This window comes from Oncorhynchus masou, chromosome 1, assembly GCF_036934945.1.
Source record: "Oncorhynchus masou masou isolate Uvic2021 chromosome 1, UVic_Omas_1.1, whole genome shotgun sequence".
Taxonomy (NCBI): Eukaryota; Metazoa; Chordata; class Actinopteri; order Salmoniformes; family Salmonidae; genus Oncorhynchus; species Oncorhynchus masou.
In genome coordinates this window covers 57,194,004-57,200,003 of record NC_088212.1, presented here as the reverse complement: position 1 = coordinate 57,200,003, position 6,000 = coordinate 57,194,004, and positions in this window count along the sequence as shown.

Here is a 6,000-nt window from a genome sequence, read left to right as displayed (position 1 = left end):
AGGGTGAATAAGGCATGCAAGCCTTTTGTTGACGGCTGCTTGGTTTCCTTACAAGCGAAGGGAATTTAGCTGACCTCATCAATGCTGACAAGTGTTTTGTTCTCCTCCGTCCTGTGCTGTCTGGCCTGCAACTAGCAGCTACCCAGGCATGTCTAACACCTAGGGCTCTTTTCAATCCACATTGCGGAAGTTCAGCTTTACAGCAGAGACTGCATTTACGGTCAATTCTGCATATATCAGCTCAATTGTAAATTACCTTAACATTTCTATCACATAATCTGTAACGCTAGAGCCCCTACTGAACTGTAAGAAGCAGGTAGGCAGCTGCCAAACCAGATCTCTTACGCACTAGCAGGATTGTAGTATTACCTATGCTATGGCGCCCCCTTTTGAAAAGGAGCTGCAATACACTGCCAGGAAGCAGTTATTGTTTTTAAGAAAACAGTTCTCTCTTCATCAAAAACAACAGAGCAGGTTGGTGGGGGTGTTAGGAGGTGACGTGTGAGAAAAGCCGCTTCCTGAAAACCCTCTGTGACAGCAGCTGCACCTTGCACCCCCATATGTCCCATTTTGCCACCGATCCTCTCTAATCTCTCAGCTCTATCAGGACTGATCCAAATTGCAGTTAGAGAGTAATGGCATGCTTGCCATTCCTCTCAGTGTTTCATCGAGATCCACGAGCTGGATCACTGTGGATCTGGAGTATACATTCAAACCTATTACAACTGTCCTTCGCAGCTCGTTCAGTCAATTTTGTTAAAGAAGCTATACAGAACTTTTTCCCGTATGGGTGCTCTTAAGCCAAAGCGGTCCCCTAAATATTATCAAGAAATGACATCAATGGACATAGAGTCACACCTTCCCACACCCACGAGCAAAACCGTATATTGTTTGCCTAAAATGAAACATTTTTGTGCTTTCATGAGATAACAATTGGTTATAAAATCAAATTTATAAAGCCCTTCTTACATCAGCTGATATCTCAAAGTGCTGAACCAGGCTATGAGGGGTGGCCAGTCCTCTTCCGGCTGGGCCGGGTGGAGATTATAACAGAACATGGCCAAGATGTTTAAATGTTCATAGATGACCAGCAGGGTTGAATAATAATAATCACAGTGGTTGTCAAGGGTGCAACAGGTCAGCACCTCAGGAGTAAATGTCAGTTGGCTTTTCATAGCCGATCATTGAGATTATCTCTACCGCTCCTGCTGTCTCTAGAGAGTTGAAAACAGCAGGTCTGGGACAAGTAGCACGTTCGGTGAACAGGTCAGGGTTCCACAGCCGCAGGCAGAACAGCTGAAACCGGAGCAGCAGCACGGCCAGGTGGACTGGGGACAGCAAGGAGTCATCAGGCAAGGCAGTCCCGAGGCATGGTCCAAGGGCTTAGAGAGAGCATACCACTAGAGGATGTCTTCAACCACCAACTTACCATCCTGAGACAAAGCCGAGTATAGACCACAAAGATCTCCGCCACGGCACAACCCAAGGGGGGACGCCAACCCAGACAGGAAGACCACATCAGCGACTCAACCCACTCAAGTGACGCACCCCTCCTAGGGACGGCATGGAAGAGCACCAGTAAGCCAGTGACTCAGCCCCTGTAATAGGGTTAGAGGAAGAGAATCCCAGTGGAGAGAGGGGAACCGGCCAGGCAGAGACATCAAGGACGGTTCGTTGCTCCAGTGCCTTTCCATTCACCTTCACACACCTGGGCCAGACTACACCCAATCATACTGAAGAGATAAGTCTTCAATAAAGACTTAAAGGTTGAGACCGAGTTTGCGTCTCTGACATGGGTAGGCAGACCATTCCATAAAAATGGAGCTCTATATGAGAAAGCCCTTCCTCCAACTGTTTGCTTAGAAATTCTAGGGATAGTTAGGAGGCCTGCATCTTGTGACCGTAGCGCACGTGTAGGTATGTATGGAAGGGCCTAATCGGAAAGATACTGTAGGTAGGAGCAAGCCCATGTAATGATTTGTAGGTTAGCAGTAAAACCATCAAATCAGCCCTTGCCTTAACAGGAAGCCAGTGTAGAGAGGCTAGCACTGGAGTAATATGATCACATTTTTCAGCCATATTTGGCACTAACTGAAGTTTATTTAGTGCTTTATCCAGGTAGAGGGAAAGTAGAGCATTGCAGTAGTCTAACCTAGAAGTGACAAAAGCATGGATACATTTTTTTGCATCATTTTTGGACAGAAAGTTTCTGATTTTTGCAATGTTACTTAGATGGAAAAACGTTGTCCTTGAAACAGTCTTGATATGTTTATCAAAAGAGAAATCTGATATCTGATATCTTTCCGACAGATAATATCTAAACCAAGCCAGAACTTGTCCATGTAGACCAATTTGAGTTTCCAATCTCTCCAAAAGAATGTGGTGATCGATGGTATCAAAAGCAGCACTAAGGTCTAGGAGCACGAGGACATATGCAGAGCCTCGGTCTGACGCCATTAAAGGGTAATTTACCACATTCACAAGTGGAATCTCAGTGCTATGAGGGGGTCTAAAACCAGACTGAAGCATTTCGTATACATTGTTTGTCTTCAGGAAGGCAGTGAGTTGCTGTGCAACAGCTTTTTCAATTTGTCTTGCGAGGAATGGGAGATTCGATATAGGCCGATAGTTTTTTATATTTTCTGGGTTAAGTTTGGCTTTTTCAAGAGCGGCTGTATTACTGCCACTTTTAGTGAGTTTGGTACACATCTGGTGGATAGAGAGCCGTTTATTATGGTCAACATAGGAGGGCGAAGCACATGAAGCAACCCTTTCAGTAGTTTAGTTGGACTTAGGGTCCAGTATGCAGCTTGAAGGTTTAGAGGCCATGATTATTTTCATCATTGTGTCAAGAGATATAGTACTAAAACACTTGAGTGTCTCCCTTGATCTAAGGTTCAGAATTGTGCAGACTCAGGACAACTGAACTTTGGAGGAATACGCAGATGTAAAGAGGAGACCGTAATTTGCTGTCTAATGAGCATGATCTTTTCCTCAAAGAAGTTCATGAATGTATCACTGCTGAAGTGAATGCCATCCTCCTCCTTATCTCACGAAAGCACAAAACTCTTTCATTTGAGGAAAACAATATATGTTGATCTGAATACAGCCGACATTCAACCCATAAACAATTAGCAACTAAACTTCCATAGTGTTCCTTCAAGTGGCCTTTCCTGTTTGGGAGGAAAAGCATAGAACAGTCCATTAGGAATAAAGGTATACAAATTCAGGCACTGTTGTAAAATTCATGAAAATAAGTTAGACATATAAAACAACCTAGACGAAGACAAACAGAACACAAACTGTCTTGATGTAATGATTACTGTAACTGATTATGAGCTGTCACATCTGAATGTGTCTTTTGTAAGTTGATAAACTCCAGGCGGTAATGTGGTTTGGTGCAGATGACATAAAAATAGAGCTCTTTGGCCACACACACCAGTGATATGCTTGGCATTGAAAAACAGAAGCATTTGCCGAAAAGTACCTCATACTTACGGTAAAATATGGTGGTGGATCTTTGATGTTTTGGGGTATTTTGCTTCCACTGGTCATGTGGTTCTTTTTAAGTCAACGACATCATGAATTTTTCCAAGTACCAGGACATTTTAGCCAAAAACCTGGTTGCCTCCGTAAGTGGCATTCCAGCAAGAACATATCCACAAGCACTAATCAAAATCCACAAATAAATTATTAAACCACAAAATCAACATTTTGCAATGGCCATCTCAGTCTCCAGACTTGAACTCCATTGAAAACCTGTGGTTTGTATTGAAGAGGGCAGTCCATAAGTGCAGAAAAAGGATATCAAGGAACTGGAAAGATTCTGTATGGAGGAATGGTCTAAGGTCCCTCCAGGCCCGGTCCTGGCCGTTCTACCACCCCTGGTGAGACAAAACTAGAATAGTCCCAGTAAGCAAAATTACGTTGAAAATATGTCTAAAATACATATTTTGCACACACTGAGGTCAGGTTCAATTTATAGGTTCTGAATGAAAGGTAAAAAAAATATGTACTTTCCAGACATTTAAAATACGTATTTTCTGGGACGTTGAAAAGACATCATTTATAGACATCTATGTTTGGGCCCTATCAAGGCTGGACTAGACCGGACAAAATCTGAGCCAAACATAGATGTCTATGAAATGTTCATATCTGGACCGGACTGCACCAAATCTGAACCAAACAAAGACGTCTATGTTTGGGCCAAATCAAGGCTGGTCCAGATCGGACAAAGTCTGAGCCAATCATAGACATCTATGATTGGTTCAGATTTGTTCCGGACCAGACCAAAAACCAAGATCCGTGGGTGTGGAAATCAAGACAGATCAAGACTGCACCAAAAAATACATTTAGGTTAGGCTACTTGATCGAAGAAACCTGCATGATGTAAAAAGTGTTTGTCTCATTACATTGTCATTTAATTTATATCCAGCCTGTAGGCTACAGAAAAAGCCACATCCTCTTCTACCGTAGGCTATATCTGTTACATGATTTATGTTAGATTATTTTTGGGGGACGGAACATTGGTGGAGTGCCGCAGCGATGCGTCTCTCCATCAGCACCCTGGAGAGGCGCGCTGGGAGTGAACCATAAATATTTTGTGCCCCTGCCTTTGACAAAGTGGGCACTGCTAATTACAGGTTGGCATCAGCGCTCACCTAAAAACCATATGCTACTGGTCAGTGGAGGCTCCTTGGAGGAGAAAGGGGGGAGGGCTCATCCTCAGTGAACTTCATTTTTTTTTAAGTGAAACATTTAAAAAAATCATTTTTAGATTAAACTATACTAAATATATTCACGTCACCAAATAATTGATTAAAACACACTGTTTAGCATTGAAGGTCTACAGTATCCTCAGCAACACTGTAGATTAGCACCATGGTGTAGACAGCTAGCTTCTGTCCTCCTCTGGGTACATTGACATCAAAGCAAAACCTAGGAGGCTCATTGTTCTCACCTACTTTTATAGACTAACACAGTAATTATGACAACTTCCGGAGGACATCCTCCAACCTATCAGAGCTCTTGCAGCATGAACTGACATGTTGTCCACCCAATAAAAATATCAGGGAATTAATCTAGTACTGAAAGCATAAGCTACAGCAAGCTAGCACTGCAGTGCATAAAATATCATGAGTAATTGACTCAAAGAGAAAGAAAAACAATAGTTGAACAAATTAATTTCTTCTAAAATTAAGGAGAAGCAAGAGAGAGAGAGAGAGATTTGGTTGTATTTTGTTTTACTTTCACTTTCACAAATTGTCATTGTTTTTGTGCAGAATTTTACAAAAATATAAACACAACATATGAAGTGCTGGTCCCATGTTTCATGAGCTGAAATAAAATATCCCAGAAATGTCCATACGCACAAAAAGCTTATTTCTCTCAAATTTTGTGCACAAATTTGTTTACATCTCTGTAGTGAACATTTCTCATTTGTCAAAGTAATCTGTCCACCTGACAGATGTGGCATATCAAGAAGCTGATTACACTGCATGATCATTACACAGGCACACCTTGTGCTAGGGACAATAAAAAGCCACTTTAAAATGTGAAGTTTTGTCACACAACACAATGCCACAGATGTCTCAAATTTTGATGGAGCGTGCAATTTGCATGCTGACTACAGGAATGTCCACCAGAGCTGTTGCCAGAGAATTTAATGTTAATTTCTCTACAATAAGCCACCTCCAACGTAATTTTAGAGAATTTGGCAGTACGCACAACTTGCCTCACAACCGCAGACCACGTGTTACCACACCCGGTGGGCCCACCCCCCACCCATTTTGTTCAGTATCTATGAGGTTTTATGTCTTGTTGGAGGTGTGTCTTCCACCATAGGTGGCCTCCGAATGAGAGGGCCGGCCCTGAATCCGTCCCAATGTGTTCTCCAATCTCATTAAACATTTTAGAAAAAGCAGTGGTGGAAAAAGTACCCAATTGTCGTACTTCAGTAAAAGTATAGATACCTTCACAGAAAATGACTCAAGTATTAGT